The sequence below is a fragment of the Eulemur rufifrons genome, chromosome 7, assembly GCF_041146395.1.
Source record: "Eulemur rufifrons isolate Redbay chromosome 7, OSU_ERuf_1, whole genome shotgun sequence".
NCBI classification, from domain to species: Eukaryota; Metazoa; Chordata; class Mammalia; order Primates; family Lemuridae; genus Eulemur; species Eulemur rufifrons.
Window position 1 is genome coordinate 161,013,893 of NC_090989.1, and position 22,801 is coordinate 161,036,693.

Genomic DNA, 22,801 nt, shown 5'->3' on the forward strand with positions numbered 1-22,801 from the left:
GTGACTTCTCTCACTGTTATACCTACTAAACTTTTTTTGCTTCCTTTCCCAGCAACTTTGAACTCTGCTGGTTTGAAGTCTTAATACCCAAGGGAACCCATGGGTGCTAGAAAAGCCACCCATGCTACAGTAGCTGGGTGCTGGAGAAGCAGCCCGCACTGCAGGAGCCTGCTGGAACACCCCAAACCAGGTTTTCCTCCTTCCTCCTACAATGCCTCTCCATCACCCTCTACTGACAGAGTTTAACATAGAGCTAGCTGACAAAGGAAAATATTTAAATGAACCATTATATTGAAAGACAAGACTGCCACATAGCTGTTTTGGACTCTTTGTGCCGCTGAAAGGTATTACTCTACTGGCTGGAGTGATTGGTCCCTATTACAAAGGGTAAATTGGGATGTTGCTACACAATGAGGGCAAGAAAGACTGTGTTTGGAACTTGGGGATTCTCCAGGGCACTTCTTAGTACTTCCATGCCCAACAGTAAAGGTTAATGGAAAACTAGAGGAACCAGCCAGAAGCTGTGGCTCACATCTGTAATCCCAATGACCCAGGACTGAGGAGGGAGGATCCCTGGAGGTCAGGAGTTTGAGGCTGCAGTGAGCTATGACCGTGCACTGCACTCCAGCCTGGCTGACAGAGTGAGATGCTGTCTCTAAAAAAAGAACAGAAAAGAAAAGAATGCTACAGAAACAACAACAACAAAAAAAGGCAGGTACTCAGTTGAGTTCTCAGAGTTTTGGGGAATTACCAGTATACCAGGTAAAGAACCCCAACCAGCTAAGGTTCTAGCTGAGGTGAGGGAAATACTGAATGGGTGGTGGGAGAAGGAAGTCATAGACATTAATTATGTCTTATGACCAATAAAAGAAACTATATTCTATTTGCTTGTTTTATATATGTGGTTGTCTATGTTAATCATTTTCTCCTTTCTCCATTCTTACTTTGGATGCAAATTGCTGAAGTTAATGTTATAGTTTAGTCTTTAGGTAACAGAATATTCAGTGGGACTGTTACTGACTATAAGGAGTAATTAAAACAACCAAGAATGGATACAATGATGTTAGGACTGTATGTCTCATTTTGGGAAGAGCATGGAACATCTTCACTGCTAAAATGAATGGCTGTATCTTGTTAGGCAGAATTTTGTTGTATAAAGATTCAAATGTTTGAAGAGAGCTTATGGAAGGTGAGTAGCCTAAGGGGACTCTACCAGTTATCAATTTATGGCCTCTCAGATACAAATTCATCCTTCATTACCTGATATACAAAAACTGGAGCTGGTCCATTGAAGTATTTTCCTTTGTCAGCTAGCTCTATGTTAAACTCTGTCAGCAGAGGGTGATGGAGAGGCATTGAGGAGGCAGCAAGAAACCTGGTTTGATGTGTTCTTTCCAGCAGGCTCCTGCAGTGTGGGCTGCTTCTCCAGCACCCAGCTTTTCTGGCAGCTTCTCCAGTGTTTGACTCCTGCTACATGGACAGCTTCCCCAGTGCCAGGTTCTCATAGCAAGTGGCTCCTGCAGTGCCCAGCAGCCAAAAGTGCCAGCGGCCAGCAGCTTCCTCTGGCACCGCTTCTGAGCAGTTTCATAGCAGAGGTGCCTCCTGTGCCACCTTCCCATGAACAGCTTTCCCCAGCAGGTGGATTTCTGGCAAGGTCTGACATCGAGGCACCACAGCAGCTTCTTTGCCATTTGGTGAGGCGTGGCTATGCTCCCTCCAACAGGGTCCGGATCTCTGCCCTGGGGGAGGGCACTCTTCTGTGTTGTCTCACTCAGGCCTAGGCAATGGCTGCTCCTTCTATGCTATGCTATTCTTTTTTTTTTTTTTTTTTTTTTTTTTTTTTTGAGACAGAGTCTCACTCTGTTGCCCAGGCTGGAGTGAGTGCCGTGGCGTCAGCCTAGCTCACAGCAACCTCAAACTCCTGAGCTCAAGCGATCCTCCTGTCTCAGCCTCCCGAGTAGCTGGGACTACAGGCATGCGCCACCATGCCCGGCTAATTTTTTCTATATATATTTTTAGCTGTCCATATAATTTCTTTCTATTTTTAGTAGAGGTGGGGTCTCGCTCTTGCTCAGGCTGGTCTCGAACTCCTGAGCTCAAACGATCCGCCCACCTCAGCCTCCCAGAGTGCTAGGATTACAGGCGTGAGCCACCGCGCCCGGCCAATATGCTATGCTATTCTTATGTTCTTTAGCATTCTCTCCACTTCTTACTACTCAGTGCCTCATTTCTCCAATTCCTTGTTATAGTTAATATTATAATTCCCTGCTCAAATTACTGTGTGGTTTCTGTCATCTGATTGGACCCAGGCTAGTCTCCACGTAAAGTAGTTTTAGCAATTCTAACTCATTCCCCTGTGAGAGCCATAGAGAAAAACAAATCTACTAACTAAACTGCAATCTTTGAGCACAGTTCCTTTCCATCTTTAGTCTTATAGTATCTAGTCAAAATATTGTTTTCCAGAGTCACTTAGTTTAGGTCTTTTCTTACCTTATTCATAACCAGCTGTACTGGAGGAGGTAGGTGAGAAATACACTGAGATCCATTGGCGTTGGTGTTCCATTGAGGGTTCTCTTCTCATCCTGGTTGATTTTAATTATCTACTTATTTTGAGAATGTGTGAAGCATTGCCATGAGTGTAAGAGCCACAGCTACATAAAAAGGTCTGCTCAGAGAAGTGCTGTGCCCCTCATTCCCAGTACCAGGCTCCCATTCCCTCCCTCCTTCCATCTCATCCCCATCCACTCACGCTCTGTAAGTGGGTAGATGATCCCTACTGGATTTCATTTGCACAAATAAGCAGGTACAAGTATATTTTCTTATATCCCTTTCTTTACACTACAGATACTCTTTTGCATTTTATTAACCCTATGTTTTAACCAATTTGTGTATGGGAGACCTAAAGATTAGTCTTAAGCCTTCCCAGGGGGCAAAGACTTAGGTTGTTGTTCCTTGCTTTGTTTGGAGCCCAGGGTGAGTACATTCCAAAGCTTAATAAAAAGAAGTATTTACTGGAGTTGACCACTGAAAGTCACATTGGAGGACCATAGAACTGGCCATTTCTATTAAAATAAAACATACGAATAATCTCTAATTTCTGCCACACAACAATTCTACCTTTTGATATTTAACCTCAGAAAGAAATCACATTTGTGCACAGGTAAATGTGTATAAAGTTGTTTCCTGTAACTGTTTTAGTCTATTCAGGCTGCTGTAACAAAATATCATAAATGGGGTGGCTTCATAGCGACAGAAATTTATTGCTTACAGCTCGCTCTGGAGGTGAGGATGTCCAGGACCAAAGTGCCAGCAGATTTAGTGTCCAGTGAGGGCCCATTTCCTGGTTCATAGAAGGCACCTTCTTGCTGTGTCTAAAGATGGCAGAAGGGAAAAGGGAGCTCTCTGAAGCCCTCTTTTATAAGGGTATTAATCCCATTCATGAGGGCTCTGCCCTCATGACCTAATCACCTCCTAAAAGCTCCACCCCCGATACCATCACCTTGGGGATTAGGGTTTCAACATATATATACCTGGGGACAAATATATGGCCCATAGGGGTAACATTATTTTTAATGGTGGGACAAACAACAACAGCAGAAACAATCTCAATGTCTAGCAAGAGGGAAATGGGTAAAAACACACTATGGAATAGCCAACCTGGCACACTGCACAACAGCTTTGTTTGTTTCAATAAGGTAGAGCTATGAGGAGCTTAGAAAAAGCTCCAAAACATACCATTGAGTGGAGAAAAAAGCTAATTATAGAATGATAAATATGATATGATATCATTTATGAAAAACCAACAGATAAATAGAACTATAAAACAATGCCACATATTTTATGTGAGCATATGTACATGTACAAAAATCAATAAGAAAAAGATTTGGAAGCATGCATATCAAACAGAAGAAAAGCGGTTTCATTGAAGGGGGAGTCTGGGGGTTTGGGGGGAAAGGTCTCAAAAGGAACTTTTATCTGTAATGTGTTCATTTTTTCATTGTTAATGTGTTTATACATTATTTGTGTAATTAAAAACAAACAAACAATTTTTACTACATTAATTAGATCTCAAAACCCTAGAAAAGGGACTACAACCTATTGTGGGAGTGGGTGGACACACTCAAATACTCACTATCAGTATCTCCTTCCTATAGAAAATTCTGGAAAATGACAAGAAGCCCTTTTCCTGCCCCTCACAAAATGTGAGAATCCTTTTCCATAAGTTGCCTGCCAACTAAGGCTTGTCATCTGCTAATAAAACCAAGCAGTGTAAGTAAAGCAATAATCTAGAATCTAGGTCTACAGTGAACACCATACACCCACCACCTGCCTTCTGCAGTGACTATTCCTGCTTTATCACATTCGAGCACTGAGACGTAAAACCCCACTTCCCCCGATATACATTGTCTGCTTTGATGCTTTTCTTTGCTGAGCTACGGGGTGTTCCACGTGAGGAGCACAATTGAAGGCTGAGGATGGAGTTCAGGTCCTCCGAGGCCCTTGCTTTCTATTTCAACCGTTTCGTTACTGAGGTTAGAAAGGAGACTTACTGTTCTCACACTGAGGTTATTAAATACACTACTAAAGATAGAGAGTATATAAATACTTTCAAGTCTGTACTTAAATTATTTTCCCCTGGGGGAGAATGAAAAAAAAAATAAAACTAGAGTCTTAGCCTTATTACATTAAAAAAAAAAGATTAAGATGATAATGAGCCAAAAAGCTGACTAAGCCACTAATCAGAGACAGAGACACAAAGACAATTAGTGTTTCGGGCAAGCTGCTCGGAGGATTCTTGGCTAATCCTGAGACATCTAGAGGCCTCACATGGGGACACAGGAAGGCACTTCCTGCCACTACTTTCTGGTTTTTGTGCAGCTCGGGTTAAGACCATGCAAAATAAACAACGGAATTTTGCCCAGGTGTCACATTCCCTTCTGGGAGGAAATTACCCCACTCATTTCTAGCTTCTCTGTTTGGAGCGTATTTTAATTTTTAAATCCCCTAGCCCCTCTCCTGCCTTTTAGGAAAATTACTTGTGTTTTCTGACCATATAGACTCAAAGCTATTCCTTTTGAAGGTCACTTTTTGACTTAGAAATTTGTACAAACAGCAAAGAAAAAATTGTACACGTGCAAAATGCATGTGTCCTCGTGTAGAGAAGGTCCGAAAGGATAGCAGTGGCTCGGGGTGGTAGGATCGCTGGCGATGCATTTCTTCTATTGACTTTCCTATATTGTTTAAATTTTGAATATTGAGAATATATTATTTTCACAATAAAAGGAACATTTTCATTTTGGAACAACAACAAAAGGTGGGGAGGGGTAAGGGATAAAATAACTGCAACAGAAGAAAAGGAGAACAGGAACAATAAAATGTGCCAGGACCGAGGTTCGCGCTCAAAATCCCACAGATTCCGTGGTTGTCCAGCTTCAATCCACTCCCCTGCCGGGCCGCCCTCCCTTCGGCCTGCACCGATACAGAAGTCTCCTGTCTGGTCCTCCTGCCTACCTTCTCGCCCTGTGATAATCTGTTCTGTACAGAACAGCCACAGTGATTGTTAGGGATGGAAAAACAAGAGATAATGGAATGAAAGGAGGAGAAAAACAAGAAGGAGGAAACAGTCAAAGAAAAACAATAAGAAGGAAATAGTTACAGAAAAATAACCAGGGAAAACAGTTATTTCAGTCTAAAGAATGGGGTAATTAGACCATGGAAGAGTGACCACCAATCAGAAGATAGAAAAACACCATAAACGGCGACTTTCCCCATCCCTCATATAGGAGAAAGGAATGTCTGGAACATAACCTTTAAGTTATGTCCATACCTGGAACAATTCAGACCCCAAAACCTGTGACATATAGTCATAAGTCATTATAACTGACCTTTACATCAACGTACACTCCTAGCGCGTATAAAAGGAAAAACATAGAAGAAGACAGTGTCTTCTCCACTCACACAGACCCATTTCCCCTTAGGAAATGTACTTTCGCTTTGCACCCTTAAACTTTCCTTACAATAAATTCCTCACGCATACTTGCTGAATGTCTGTCTTCTCTCTCCATTGCGTGGGCCAAGGCTTGCGGTTCCTCCAAGCCAGGAGCCCAAGAACTGGAGAAACACTTTAAAGTCCAGCCATGGACAAGACCGTGACATGATTTTCTCAAAATGAAAATCGGATCCATCATTCTCCCCCGTAAGACCCTCAGCGGCTTCCAGTTGCACTTAGGTCAAATCCCAATCTCCTTATCCCACTCCAGGCCCTGCCTGTTCTGGCTCTTTCTCCTTCCCCTGCCCGTTTTCCTTTTGCTCACTTTGCTGACAGTTTCTGGAATACTCTTTCCTGCCTTAGGGCTTTCATACTTGCTCTTCTCAATGCCTTTCCCTCAGCTCCTTGCATGGTCTGCCCACTCCTCAGTCTCCAGGGCTGGGATCCATTTTCAATATGTGCTTCTCATCATGCTCATGCACACTCTTGGTTCAGAATCCCAGGTTTTGATGAGTATGTAAGGGCAGGGAGTTCAAGAACAAACTTTCGACAGATACCTGGAGCACAGTTACTCTCTTTCAGCCCCTTGCGAGACAAGGTAGGTCCTCTGGGCCAAGATGTTCCTCAAGGAGGACCCGGGTGTGCTGGCTCACAGAACGGTGGGGTTTCAAGGTCTCAGAGTTCCTCCACCAAAGGCCGGAATGACCCAAATTTTAGCTAGAGAGATTTTTAGGGGTGAGCATTATTTTGTCCTCTATTCTTAAGTGAAACATAAAATATCTATAACAAATCAGCCTTTCCTTTAAGGTGGGGTTTAGGGACTGGGCCAGGAAGAATTCTGAAGCAGATATATTCAGACACCTGTCTCAGATATTTACTACCGAGAACTAGTGCACCCTGGAAGGCCCACAGAGGACAAACAAATTATCAGGGTCAAATTAAGGGCCCCCTTTGGAAGGTACTAAAGGCAGGTTCCTGTGCTAGGCTCCGGCATGGGGGTGGAGGCAGGGAGGACACCAGAGATGATAGGCCCGGGTCTGCCCGTGGGGGCTCACAGCCCCTCAGAGGAGCCTGGCATGAAGCAAAGTAGTTTGGGTAGTTTTTTTGTTTTGTTTTGTTTTTATTTTTGAGGAATTTATGTATTCCTGCCTGGTAGGCAGGTGATAAAGGTAAACAGAAGACTGAACTTTACAAAGAGCCTGTGGCAAGGACAAGCAGTGGACAGTCATTACTGTTTTGTCAGCCTCTCCTCCCTGTGCATTCTTTTAGGAACCCCTCCCGGCCTCCCTGCAGCTCTGGGTGGGGAGTGGGGGAGGGCTGCCAGCCAGAGATGAGCTTGTGCTGTCCGATTCCACGTGCCCACCCAGCGGAGAAAGCTGAGAGGCGCAGAGACAGCGTGGGAGCTCTAACGACATCATTTGAGCTCCAGATCCAGAGAGACCTGAAGCGAGATCCATCCCTCCTCTTTCAGCGATGGGCCCTAAAAATCCCCTTGCTGTTTCAATTAGTTTGAGCGCAGCGTCTTCTCTTGCAACAGAAAGAGGCCTGACTAATGCACAGGCCTTAGACTTTGTTTTGTTATTGTTCCAAGTCTCAAAATAAAAAATGTGCTATTGGCAGGAACTCGCCTTTGTAATTTAATAGTGAAGCCGTGCTCAGAATGTAGATGGGCAGTTACAGTCCTGAAGGGTATGGGGCTTCGGTAAGCACAGGGCTAGGCATGAGCCTGCCACTCACAGCTCTCAGAAGCCGTTCCCGTGTGTTGGAGTGTCACAGTCTCGATCCCCCAGACATGCTGCTGTCATGTGCCACGAGTCCACACTGACGCCTCCAATTCCAACCCAACACCACAGTGTGCATCCCGGTCTCCTTCCTTTTCCTACTTGCAACTCCCTTCCCAGCAGGGAGAAACCCGCCTCCCGCTACCCTCAACATATGTGCTTACTTGCTCAAAACCTGTAATACACAGAAAATAGTTTCAGAACTGCTAATCCATACCATACAAAAAGCAGGCCTATTAATTGGAGTTCAACATTTGCTTAGAATTCTTTATCTTTAGTCTGGAGGTATATAGTCAAAACACAGTGTGCCAAAGTTACTTACTTGGGTTGGTTCTCCCCCACCCTGCCCTACTTTCACGTGTTTACCCTATTCATTTGAATTAACATCAAGTTCATTATTTTTGCCTACATTCAAATTTAAGGGATTTTTTTTTTCCTTCATCCTTTAAAATTTTGAGTATGTGAAACACTAATACAGTTCTGAGAGTCAAACTACACAGTGGTGCTGCGTGCAGGCAAGCGTACCCCCCTTCCTATGCTCCCATCCCACCACACATCCCTGGCCCCTGAAGGTAACCATTCTCATGCTCTGCCTTTGCTTTCCTGTGTATATCTTTTCTGAAATAAGCAGATATATCTATCGCTCTGTCACCCAGGCTGGAGTGCAATGGCACGATCATAGCTCACTGCAGCCTTGAACTCCTGGGCTCAAGCTATCTTCCTGTCTCAGCTTCCTCACTAGCCAACACTACAGGCTCACGCCACTGCACACAGCTTGTTTTCTTATTTCTCCTTTTCACACTGTCGATACTTTTTAGCACTTTTCTTTGTTCACTTGATAATGTCTATCCTGGACACCACTCCTAACCAGTTCATAGGCTGTGTAGTTTCCCATCACGTGGCTGTACTGGGGTTTACTCAACTACTCTCCTATGTACTAGGTTTTTCTAATATTTTGTAATTACATATATGCTTCAGTGAATAATCTTATGCATAAGAAGTTTTGTATTGATAGATAGGTTTCTTTAGAGTAAATCCCTAGAAGTTGTATTGCTGGTTCAAAAATTAAACACATAACATAATGTAGTTTTTGCTAGATGTTATTAGATTTCCCTTCATAGGAGTTTTAGCAATTTGCATACCCACCAGCAACATACGAGAGTACCTGTTTCCCCACAGCCTCGATAGCTGAAGGCTTTATCAAATTCTTAAATTTTTGTTAATCTGACAGGTAAGAAATTGTATCTCTGTGCAGTTTTTAAAAAATGTATATACAGTGAAACAGTTCCATGAATTTTAACAGTTGTATAGATTCATGTAACCACAGTCAGGATACAAAACAACAAGCTCCATCACCCTCCAAAATTCCCTCATGCTGCTGCCCCTTTTTTAAAAAAATTTTTGTCCTGCCTCTCTGCTTTGTGAGCAGCTTCCTTTTTGCCAGACACTCTCCGCACTCATAAACCCTGGCCGCCACTGATCCATTCTCCACCCCCATAGCTGTGACTTGTCCAGTGTCACATAGATAGAATCATGCAGAATGTAACCTTTGAGATTTGCTTCCTTCACTCAGCGTACTTTGAGATTCACCCCTGTCATCACGTGTACCAAGAGTTTGTCTTTATCATTGAGCAGCATCCCACTGTATGGATGCTTGACAGTTTGTGTACCCACTCACTCATCGTTTCCAGTTTTTACTGCTTACGAATGAAACTGCTATAAACATCTGTGTACAGTTTTTAAGGTAAATACCTAGAAGCGGGATTGCTGAGTCACATGGTAAACATATGTTTAACTTTATAAGAAACTGCTAAACTGCTTTCCAGAATGGCCATGCCATTTTGCATTCCCTCCAGCAATAGATGAGAGTTCTGGTTGTTCCACATTCTTGTCTGCACTTGTTATTGTCAGCTTCTCCCCTCACTTCTCCCTAGCCATTCTAATAGGTATGTGGTGCTATTTCATTGTGGTTTAATTTGCATTTACCTAATGGTTAACAATGTTGGGCATCTTTTCATTTATTTGTCATCTGTATATCTTTTTTAATGAAGTGTCTATTCAAATGTTTTGTTCATATTTATTGGGCTTATTTTCTTATGGTTGTGTTTTGAAAGTTCTACACTGTATATATTCTGAATTCAAGTTCTTTGTCAGATAAATGACTGGTAAATATTTTCTAGTCTGCAGTTTTTTTTTTTTTGTTTTTTTTTTGAGACAGAGTCTCATTCTGTTGCCCAGGCTAGAGTGCCCTGGTATCAGCCTAGCTCACAGCAAGCAGCCTCAGACTCCTGGGCTCAAGCAATCCTTCTGCCTCAGCCTCCCGAATAGCTGGGACTACAGGCATGCGCCACCATGCCCGGCTAATTTTTTCTCTCTATATATTTTTAGCTGCCCATATTTCTTTCTATTTTTAGTAGAGGCGGGATCTCGCTCTTGCTCAGGCTGGTCTCGAACTCCTGAGCTCAAACCATCCTCCCACCTCGGCCTCCCAGAGTGCTAGGATTACAGGCGTGAGCCACCGCGCCTGGCCTGCAGTTCTATTAATAGTATCTTTCACAGAAAAAAGTTTTATATTGTAGCAAAATCCAATTTATCATTTTTTTCTTTTATAGATTATAATTTTTTGTCCTATCTAAAACTCTGCTTAAGCAAGGTCACAAAGGTTTTCTCCTATGTTTTAGTCTAAAAGTTTTATAATTTTACACTTTACATTTAGATCTATGATCTCTTTTGAGTCAATTCTGGTATAAGGTGTAAGGTTTAGGTCAAGGCACTTTTTTAAAAAACATATGGATGCCCAATTGTTCAAACTCCATTTGTTGAATAAACTGTCCTTTCTCCTGTGCCCCTTTGTCAAAAATCAATGGACCACATTTGTGTGGGTCTGTTTCTGAATGCTCTATTCCAGTGGTTCTCAACTTCAGGGATTTTGCCACCCAGGGGATATTTGGAAGGTCTGGAGTCAGTTTGGGTTGTGACAACTTGGGGAGCAGGGTGTTACTGGTACCGAGGGGATGGATAGAGGCCAGGGATGTTGCTAAACATCCTATGAACAGGATAGCCCCTCGTGACAAAAAAAGTAATCTAACCCAAATGTCAATAGTGCAAAGATTGAGAAACCCAGCTCTCTTCTGTTACATTGATAGGTGTCTATCTGGTCACTAATATCATACTGCTTTGATTACAATAGCATTATAGTAAGTCTTAAAATCAGGTAGTAGGATTTTTCCACATTTGCTCTTATTTTTCAAAATTGTGTCTATTCTAGTTCCTTTGCCTTTTGATATGTATTTTGAAAACAGCTTTTTTATACAAAAAATCCTGCTGGGATTTTGATGGGAATTGTGTTAAATTTACACATAACTTTGGAGAGGACTGACATCTTAGCCATGTTGAGTCTTCCAATCACTGAATTATAGTATGTCTCTCTATTTAGGTCATGTTTGATTTCTTTCATTAGTCTTTTATGGTTTTATATCCTGTACATGCTTTGTTAGTTATAATTAAGTGTTCATTGGGGAAGGGAGGGAGCTATTTTTTTAAAATTTCAGTTTCCAATTGTTCATTGCTGGTATATAAAAATACGATTGAGGCTGGGCGCGGTGGCTCACGCCTGTAATCTAGCACTCTGGGAGGCCGAGGCGGGTGGATCGCTCGAGGTCAGGAGTTCAAGACCAGCCTGAGCAAGAGCGAGACCCCGTCTCTACTAAAAATAGAAAGAAATTATATGGACAACTAAAATATATATATATACAAAAAATTAGCCGGGCATGGTGGCACATGCCTGTAGTCCCAGCTACTCGGGAGGCTGAGGCAGTAGGATCGCTTAAGTCCAGGAGTTTGAGGTTGCTGTGAGCTAGGCTGACGCCACGGCACTCACTCTAGCCTGGGCAACAAAGCGAGACTCTGTCTCAAAAAAAAAAAAAAAAAAAAAAAAGACAGCAAAAAATATGATTGAGTTTTCTATGTTGACTTTGCATCACCAACCTTGCTAAACTCACTAATTCTATGAACATTTTGTAGATGTCTTGGGATTTTCAACATAGATAATCATGTTGGTGTGAATAGGGATAGTTTTATTTCTTCCTTTCTAATCTTTATGCATTTTTTTCTTTTTTTGCCTTATTTTACTGGCTAGGACTGCAAATACAACACTGAATAGGAGCGATGAGAGTGGATATTGCCTTGTTCCCAATCTTAGGGGAAGAGCATTTGGTCTTTCACCATTAAATATAATGTTAGCTTTAGGGTTTTTCGTAAATGTTTTGTAGATGTTAAGAAAGTTCCCTTTTCAGCATCAGTTGATATAATAATGTGGTTTATCTTCTTCAGACTATTAATATGATGGATAACATTGATTGATTTTCAAATATTAAACCAGCCCTGTATTTCCCCAACTAAATCCCACTTGGTGATGATGTGTTATTCTTTTTTTGTATTGCCAGATTTTATTTACTAATATTTTGTTGAGGATTTTAGCATCTATGTTAATGAAGGAAATTGGATTCTAGTTTTTTTTTCCTTTTACAATCTTTGTTTAATTTTGATATCAGGGTATTATAAGCCTCTTAACATGAATAGGGGACTGTTCCTTCTCTTCTGTTTTCCGGAAGAGATTATGTAGAATTGATGTTATTTCCTCTTTAAATGTTAGAATTTGCTAGTGAAACCATCTGGGTCTGGAGTTTCCCTTGTCAGAGGTTTAAAATTATTATTTCAAATTTCTTTAATGAATATAGGATGATTAAAGTTATCTGGGCTGGGTGCAGTGGCTCACATTTGTAACCCTAACACTCTGGGAGGCCAGGGCAGGAGGATCACTTGAGCTCAGGAGTTCAAGATCAGCCCGACCAAGAGTGAGAACCCGTGTCTACTAAAAATAGAAATATTAGCCAGTTGAGGTGGCTCATGTCTGTAGTCCCAGCTGCTCAGAAGGCTGAGGCAGGAGGATCACTTGAGTCCAGGAGTTTGAGGTTGCAGTGAGCTATAATGATGCCACTGCACTGTAGCTGGAGTGACAGAGCAAGACTCTGTCTCAAAAAGAAAAAAAAAAAAAAAAAGAAAAAGATTATCTGTTTCTCCTCAGGTGAATTTTAGTAGTTTACAGATTTGATCTATTTTTTCTAAGCTAGTGAATTTTTGTGTGTAGAGTTTTTTATAGTATTCCCTATTATTCTTTTAATATTGATGGGTCTATAGTTATAGCCCCTCTTTCATTTCTGATGTCAGTGACTTGTATCTTCTCTTTTTTGTCAGTCTGGCTAGAGGTTTATCAATTTTATTGATATTTTCAAAGACTCAGCTTTTGTTTCATTGATTTTTCTCTATGCTTTTTCTGGTCTTCTCTTTATTATCTTTCTTCTGCTTATTCTGAATGTATTATGCTCTTCTTTCTTGATTTTCTTAAGGTGGAAGGTTAGATTATTAATTTGAGACCTTTCTTTTAAGTCTTTTAGCTGGGGAGTTTGTTCTCAACTTTATAAGATTACCTTTTCCCTCCTTTCTATGATCTCCCCCACATTCTCCTGGTCACACCCTCTCTCAACCCTGGCCCTCTGGAAAGCCAGGGATTCAGTCTTCCCTCTCTGCTGTGCATTCCTGTGACTATTCTCGGGTCAAACAGTGGGAGGATAGGGAGGAAAAAAAGCAATGGGGATTCTGCTACACTCTTTGTGCCATAGTTCCTCTGGTTAGAGTGAAGGATTATTTCACTCTGAGAGCAAAGAAATGATAGTGTGCTTATCCCATCTTAACTAGAACCAGAAGTCTCTCAGTACAGTTTTAATATACATTTCTCTTATTTTAAGTGAACTTAACATCTTTTTGTATCTTTAAGGTTCATATTAAAATGTATTTTTGGTTAATTTCTTGTTCCTCTCTTTTGTCCATTTTTTATTGGATTTTGGGTCATTTTTATCTTTAAATATTTAATAATTCTTTATATATTATGGATATTAGTTATTTATCTATGATATATATTGTAAATATTTCTCCTAGTTTTAAATCTTTTACTTTGCTTTTTTTCTTTGAGACATAGTCTTACTCTGTCACCCTGGGTAGAGTGCCGTGACATCATTGTAGCTCACTGCAACCTCCAACTCCTGCGCTTAAGTGATCCTCCTGCCTCAGCCTCCTGAGTAGTTGGGACTATAGGAGTGTGCCGCCCGGCTAATTTTTCTATTTTTAGTAGAGATGGGTCTCATTCTTGTTCAGGCTATTCTTGAACTCCTGAGCTCAAGTGATCCTCCCACCTCAGCCTCCCAGAGTGCTAGGATTACAGTCCTGAGCCATTGCACCTGGCCACTTTGCTTATTTTTTAACCATGAAAAAAGTTTTTATTTTTCTGTAACTAGATTTATCAATCTTTTCCTTTATTGAATCTTATAAAGAAATTGACTACTGATGTTTCCTCGTACTACTTTTTTTTTTTTTTTTCAGAGACAGGATCTTGCTCTGTTGCCTGGGCTGGAGTGCAGTGGCGTGATCATAACTCACTGCAGCCTCGAAGACTTGGGCTCAAGTAATCCTCCTGCCTCAGCCTCCCAAAGTGCTAGGATTACAGATGTGAGACACTGCGCCAAGCCTCTTCTAGTATTTTTGTGGTTTTAACACTTAGATCTCTAATTCATTTGTGCATGGCATGAAGCATAGATCTATTTTTTTCCCCCCAAATGGCAATCTAGTTGTCCTAATACCATTTATTTAAAAGGCCATCTTTGGGCTGGGTGCAGTGGCTCATACCTGTAATCCCAGCCCTTTGAGAGTCCAGGGCCAGAGGATCACTTGAGTCCAGCAGTTTGAGGCTGCAGTGAGCTATGATCAGGCCACAGCACTCCATTCCAGCCTGGGCAACAGAGTGAGAGCCTATCTCAAAACAATAAATAAATAAATAAATAAAAGGCCATCTTTGCCTGTGTGATTTTATTTACTAAATTTCTATATGTATCTGGGTCTACATCTGAATTTTCTGTCCTATTCCATGGATCTGTTTGTCTATTCATCTGCCAATGATATATTTTTAAAATTATAAGGATTTTATAGCGTGTTTTAAGGTCTGATAGGGCTAGTCCCCGGTAGTAGATTTTCTCTTTTGTGTTTTCCTTTCTATTGTTCTTCGTTATTTTTCCATATGAACTTTAGCATTAACTTTCTAGCTTTACAAGAACTTTGTTGGTATTTTTGGTAATGGAGATAGGGACATACTTACCTTGTTCCTGATCTTTGTGGCAATGTCTCTAGTCATGAAGTAAAATATTTATGTTAAGAAAATATCCATCAATCTGTACTTTTAACAAAAATAGATGTGAAATTCTGTCAAAAGTTTTTTCAAGATCTTTGGAGATAAGCATATGATTTTTCTCCTATAATTTATTAATATGGTATATTATATTAATAGATTTCTAACATTGAACCAATTTTGCATTCCTGGAATAAATCCTATTTGGTCATAGTGTATTATTTTCTTAACATTGTATTGGATTCTGTTTGCTAATATTTTGATTAGTATTTTTGCAGCAGTATTCATAAGTGATAATGGCTTTGTGATTTTCTTTTCTTCTTAAAATCAACTTCATTAGGTTCAGTTACCAATGCTTGTACTTGCTGCATAAAAATAATTTTGAAGTTTTCTTTCATTTGCAATATTCTGGAATCATTTATAAAGCATTGGGACCACCTGGTGTTTGAAGGTTTGGTAGAATTTCCCTGTGAAATAATCTGGAGTTGGTGCTTTTATATAGAATATTAAAGCTCCTTGATAATTTTCTCTGTTTCTTCCACAGAAATTGGTCTATTTAAGATTTCCATCACTAAAGGAATCAAATTTTGTAAACTCTAGGGGTTTTTCTAAGAAGGAAATTCAACATTTTTTCTAGGTTTTTGAATGTTTTGCTTAAAGGTCTACAAAATAGTCTCTTAATGATTTAAAACATTTCTTCTATTTAACTTGCTATTGCTGTATCATTTCTTATTTCAAAAATTTGTGTTTTCCATCCTTTCTATTAAGTCAGCAAGTGGGTTGTTTATTTTGTTAATTTTTCCAAAAATTCAGAGTTTTGACTTACTCGGATACACTATTTTCCCATTCTCTATCCACTGATTTCTGTTTTTATCTGTATTGTCTCCATCCTTTTGCTCTTTTGTTGTTGTTTGGCACATTCTATAATTCTCTTCTAACTTCTTGAGTTTGGAATTTCTTTTCTTCCCACTCTCTCATTTTTATTCACATATGTAGTTAGGGGTATGAATTTTACTCTCATCCCTGCTTTATATGTATTCCATAGATTCTGATCCATATTTCATTATCACTATTTTTTAGAAATTCTATAATATCAGTTTGTTTTTCTCCTTCCACTAAGAGTTGTTTAATAGAAGGTTTTAAAATTTCTAGGCAAAAAAAAAAAAAAAGAGGCTTTTTGTATTTAAACAATATCAAACTTATGGAAAAGTTGCAAGTACAACACAAAGAACATTTTTCCTCGAACCATTTGAAAGTAAGTTGCCAATTTGTAACCCTAATCACCTCAAATACTTAATGTATATTTCCTTCAAATAGAGACATTTTCTATATAACCACAATATAGGTGTCAAAATAAGGAAATCAATACAACTAACATAGATATTCTTGCTTTCCTTTTGTGCTGCAGAATCCTAAATTTCTCCTCTTGCTTCTTTACCCCCTTACCCTGTGTCTCCAAACGGCACCTCTCCTTCCTTCTTACCCTCTTCTCCCGAGAGGCGTTGCCTCTGCCTCTACCAAGGCTGCCCGTGTACACTTTTTCATCCCTTTCCTGTCATCAGTGCTTTGCTCTACCAAGACACTTTCATGTTTAAGGTGGGCATTCCCTTTTTAAAAAAAATTTTTTTTGAGCTATAATTTACATACCATAAAATTCATTCTTTAAAAGTATATAATTCAGTGATTTTTAGTGTATTGTGATGGTTAATTTTATGTGTCAATTTGGCGGGGCCACAGTTCCCAGATATTTGGTCACACATTATTCTGGATGTTTCTATGAGGGTGTTTTGGATGAGATTAACATTTAAATCAGTGGACTTTGAGTAAAGCAGATTACCCTCCATGTTGTGGGTGGGCCTCATCCAATCAGTTGAAGGCCTAAATAGAACAAAAGACTGACACTCTTCAAGCAAGAGCGAATTCTGCCAGCATGGGTCTTGAACAGTACCATTGGCTCTTCTTGGTTCTCCAGCCTGACTGCTTTTGACCTTGAACTTCAAGTCTTTCCTGAGTTTCTAGCCTGTTGGCTGCTCACATCAGATTTTGGACTTGCCAGACCTCCACAATTGTGTAAGATAATTCCTTAAAATCTCTCTCTAGGTATATACATACACCTCCTGTTGTTTCTGTTCCTCTGGAGAACACTGAGTAATATATATATATTCACAAGGTTGTGCCACCATCACATCTAATTCTAGAACATTTTCATCAATCTCCCCAAAACCCCATAACTACAAGCAGTCACTCCCCATCTCTGCCTTCTGTCCCTGACAACCACTAATCTACTTTCTATCTCTATGATTTGCCTACTCTGGACAGTTCATATAAATGGCATCATACTATATGTAACCTGTTGTAGCTGGCTGCTTCTACTTGGCATAATGTTTTCAAGGTTCATCCATATTGTAGTATGTGTTCCTTTTTATGGCTGAATAATATTTCACTGTATGGATATACCACATTTATTTATCTATTCATCAGTTGATGGTCATTTGGGTTGTTTCCATTTTGAGATATTATGAATAATGTTGAACATTGGTGTACGTATGTTTTCAGTTTCACTGATAATATACTGAGGAGTGGAATTGCTGGACCACATGGTAAATCTATGTTTAACTTTTTGAGGAACGGACAAACTATTTCCAAAGTGGCTTCACCAGTCTACATTCCTACCAGAAATGTACAAGGATTCCAATTTATTTACATCCTTGCTAATACTTGTTACTGTCTTATAGCCATCCTAGGGTGTATGAAGTGGTATTTCATTGCTGTTTTGATTTGCATTTTATGGACTTTGTCTTTCTGGTAGTGATTTTAACAATCCTCTCTTCAGAGCCCCTGCTCCTCACCCTATGCTATAGCAGATAGCTGCCCTTTTGTCCTCTGCTTAATGCCCTCCCCATAATAATCACTTGTTACAGTTTCAATAATTTATTATATATCCTTCCAGACTTTGTCCCTGCATTCAAACACACTTACAGTTATTTTAGTTTACTTTTATCAATAGATGATATAACAAGATGAAATAAAAAAAAAATAAAAAAAAAGATGATATAGTATGCATATTCTATAACCTGCTTCTTTTTGATTCAATATTTTACATCTGAAAAGTCAACTGTGCAAATAATATGCATGTATTGTGTAAATAAGAATCATTATAAGTGGAATACTGGCATCTTCTAGATGAATGAGTACATTGGATTTCTACAAATTTCTGATGACAACTTTTGGAGAAAAGGACTTAAATCTAGTCAATGTTAAATCTCACTTACAAGTTTTAGTATTTAGACAGACAAGAATGCACATATTCTCTAGCCAAAATACCATCTACTGAATACTGACAATGAAATGTTTAAAAAAATAAAAAGTAAAAATAAACAAAATACCACTTACATAGAACATATTATTTCTAAAATATTCTTGGAACTTAAGAGAATTTGACTACTTTAGGCATCAAACACTCAGACCTCTACTCCCATCCCTCTACTCCCCTGCCCCCACAAAAAGAAAGGAAGGAAGAAAAGAAAAATTCAGTGCACTCTTCTAGGTATTGGCATCACAGCTGGTGACTCCACATTCTGGGAGGCTTAGTGGGGAGAGGCAACTTTGGAGTTGGCACTTGGTCTGAATTTTGGTTAAGCCGCTTCAGCTGTGTGGCCCTGATCAAGTTATTTAGTCTCTCTGTGTCACTCAATTTGTTCATCTGTAAATGGGGATAATAAGTCATCATCATAAAAATATCTGAGGCTAGGTTATTTATCAAGTGGGTTGAAATATTCACCTTGCAGAGCCATTCTGAAAGTTAAATGAGACAATTCACATGAAGCACCATATTGCGCAACTCATGGTGGACACTGTCCTAGTCTGTTGAGGCTGCCAGAAGAAAAGCACCATAGACTCGTCTTATAAGCAACAGAAATTTATTTCTCATCATTCTGGAGGATGGGAAGTTCAAGATTAAAGCTTAGGCAGATTTGGTGTCTGAAGAGGGCCTACTTCCTGGTACACAGACGGCTGTCTCCCTGCCGTGTCCTCGCATGGTGAAAGGGGTGAGGGAGCTCTCGGGCATGCCTTTTATAAAGGCACTAGTCTCATTTATGAGGGCTCTACCCTCATGATTTAATCACTCCTGAAAAGCCCCACCTCCAAATACTATAATATTGGGGATTAGGTTTCAACATATGAATTTTTTAAAAAGTTTTATTTATTTATTTATTTTTGAGAGACTGTCTCGCTCTGTTGCCCCAGCTAATTTTTCTATTTTATATAGAGACAGGGCTCTCACTGTTGCTCAGGCTGGTTTCGAACTCCTGGCCTCAAGCAATCCTCCCACCTTGGCCTCCCAGAGTGCTAGGATTATAGGCATGAGCCACCATACCCAGCCTTTATTTTTTATTTATTATTTTTTTTAGAGATGGGATCTTGCTGTGTTGTCCAGGCTGGTCTCAACTCCTAGGCTCAAGTGATCCTTCCACCTCAGCCTCTCAAGTAGAACATATGAATTTTGAGGGGACATAAACATTTAGTTTATAGTTGGCACTTAATAAATGGTAGTATTGTTGTTTTATTATTAGTATAATCATCTTTTACCTTTATGACTTTGGTAAAGAGGCTGGTTCTAGTTATTCTATTCATTATGCAAAAGGAAACTGATAGGACAAAACACGTAATAAAGGTGTATACATCATAGAGATAAGCTATCAAGATAATAAAGCTGATGATAAGAATGGGAAGGTGTCAAATAAACAGTGGGAAAAAAATCACAAAGGAAAAGACTGAAATTTGACTTACAAATACTTAAATTTCTGCATGTAAAAATCACAAAATTAAAAAGCAGATGTTAAGAAATTATGAGCCAAAATATGGGAATCAAATGCTTACTACATAAAGAACTGATACACATCAGTAAGGAAAACTCTAGGACCCTGTGTTGCTGCAATAATACTGTTTTTACAAGTCTTTAAACTAGCAGTTGAAAACTCACCCACAGGTCTGGGGGTCCACTAGGGTTTGGCAAAAATGTGGAGAGGCTTGGCTCCAGATGACAGGTCAGATTAAAGGGGCAGCAGCTACTCAGGTGCATGGGTATTTGCAAGCTTATAACATGGTAAACAGGACATAAGCTATGGTGTCATTTACTTCACTGAAATTACCTTGTCATAAAATACTAATTAAAGGAGATGATCCACTAGGCCATCCTAGGAGACCTGGAGGAAGAGAGCAAACTCTAAGTTCTTAAATGTTGGTGACACCAGACAGAAGGTAAGCAATACACTTTTTAGGCCGGAGGTTCATTTGCGGGACCCAATAATGCCTGTCAACACCAACAAGCTTGCCAAAGCATTAGCAAGGGAAAAGCAAAAGGGTGTTAAAAAGAAAATAAGAAAGAGGAAAATGGGAAGAGTGTAGAGTGGTGAGAGCCACCAAAAGCTGCCTTGGCTGCTGTGGGCTGGTGCCTCAGCAGGAGTCAGGACAGGCAAAATGAGCATTAAATTTAGCCATAGGCATATGGAGAGGGTTTTTATTCTTATGGGATAATAAAAAGTGGAGACAGTGGTCACTATTTATTAGACTGTGATTTGGGTTCCACTTTAGGCAAATGGACCAGCTCCCCAACTCCCTGCCTCTAGAAGGAGGCCCAAGGCTCAGTTGATGCTACCTTTGGTTCAGTAATGGGGGATTATGCCATTCATGTGCTGTGTGATAAAATGCAGGAGGTGAAAGCGGCTATTAACACTGATTAACTAAAAGTTGACCACCAACACACACAGCCATTGTTTCCAGCAGCACTCTTTAGTGATTGGCTGTGTCTGGCTGGCTTCACAAAGGACAAATGCCATTATGGGAGACCAAATAACCTTATTTAGGCAGTCCTCAGATAACAGAGACGCTCCAGGTATTAGCCTGACTTGCATTAGTTTGATTTGTTACTACTGTTCACCTTGTCCTGGGCATTAATGGAGACAAAGGCCTAGAATTACCAGGAGTAGAGATAAGCTGTGGATTAGAGCCTGTGTGTTTTGCAAGAAAGATAATTCTATCTTGGGTTTTTATTTCCATTTTCATTTTCCTTGATTTTTCCTCAAAGTTAAAGTCCAATTTTTCCCCCTGAATATAATATTTTCTCCAAATTACTAGCAATTGTAATTCCAAAAATATTATGGACTCATTATATCCTTTAACGAGATCAGCCTTTATCTTTTAGGTTTTTGAAAGTGATTTGAAAGGGGAAATATACTAGTGATCTTGTTAATTATCTTGCTTCTTGAATATTCTTATATATTATGAACTTGCTTCATAAAAGTTGTAATAGAACTGATATTGTTATTAGTATCAAAAAATATAAAATATGTACATGTTACATTTATAGTCATTTCTTTAATATTAAAATTTTAGGTATTATTGTAATTTTTCTGACTTCTAAGTGTTATTTGTTTGGTATAAATGTAATATTTCCATATATAAATATAGTATTTCTATATTTTAGTTATAAATATATAACTTCAGATATAAACACTATTTCCATTATAAATAAAATTGAATTTTAGCACCACATAAATCAGTTATATAAAATTGTTGCTGGAAAATATCGAGATAATGATATTTTCTCATCAAGACTTTTTTTTATAGGTGTGACCAGTTTTTATTTTTTTAATAGTTTTTTTCAGTGTGAAAGCTGTTGATCTATTATAATCTGCTGAGGGTAGAATGCCAAAGAGCCTTGATGCTTTTTAGATTTCAAATCTGTAGACAAGTGAAGTTACAGAAAATGCCTTTTCCCGTGAGAATTAGGTAGCACATGTAGCCTTGATGTTTAGGGTTATTTTACATAGAACCATTAAGCATGTAAAGTCCAGTTTAATGACTACAGGCAGGTATAATGCTGCCCAGAGGGGATTTCACCAGAATATATCAGACTTGATGTTCCTGTTGTCGAAGGCAGGTGTCCAGTTTTTATATTTTAAGAAAAGTAAGTGCATTATTAGTTGTTGATCAATGTCTGTGTTGCTGTTTCATTGTTTTCTTTCTTTTTTTTTTTTTGTTTTTGAGACAGAGTCTCACTTTGTTGCCTGGGCTAGAGTGCCGTGGCATCAGCCTAGCTCACAGCAACCTCAAACTCCTGGGCTCAAGCAATCCTTCTGCCTCAGCCTCCCAAGTAGCTGAGACTACAGGCATGCGCCACCATGCCCCGCTAATTTTTCTATATATATTTTTAGTTGTATAGCTAATTTCTTTCTACTTTTTTGTAGTAGAGACGGGGTCTCGCTCTTGCTCAGGCTGGTCTCGAATTCCTGAGCTCAAACAATCCACTTGCCTCGGCCTCCCAGACTACTAGGATTACAGGCGTGAGCCACCTTGCCCAGCCTGTTTTCTAGATTCTATAATTTTTACAGAATCCTCACACTCCTCAGGGATTTGGGGGTTAGGTTTAATTTTAGATAAATTCTAGATAAATTATGATTACTCTTTGAAAAAACTTATGAAAAGTACTACTTCAAAAATGTGTAAATATTAATGTTAATATTAATAGTTTCTTATTATGACAAGACTTGAAATCTTGTGCTAAACTAAGCAGACATTAAGGAGACAGCTAGAATTCTGACATGGAAAGAAGTAGGAAAAGATGAAGAACAAAATGTCAAGTGTGATCACATTAAAAAAAGTAACAGCAGCAAAAACAACAAATACATGTGTGCATGTACACATATATATACACATAGATGTTTCTATGATGCACAAAAAGGTCTATAAAAATGTTTAATGATGGTTATCTCTGAAGGATGAGATTTGAGG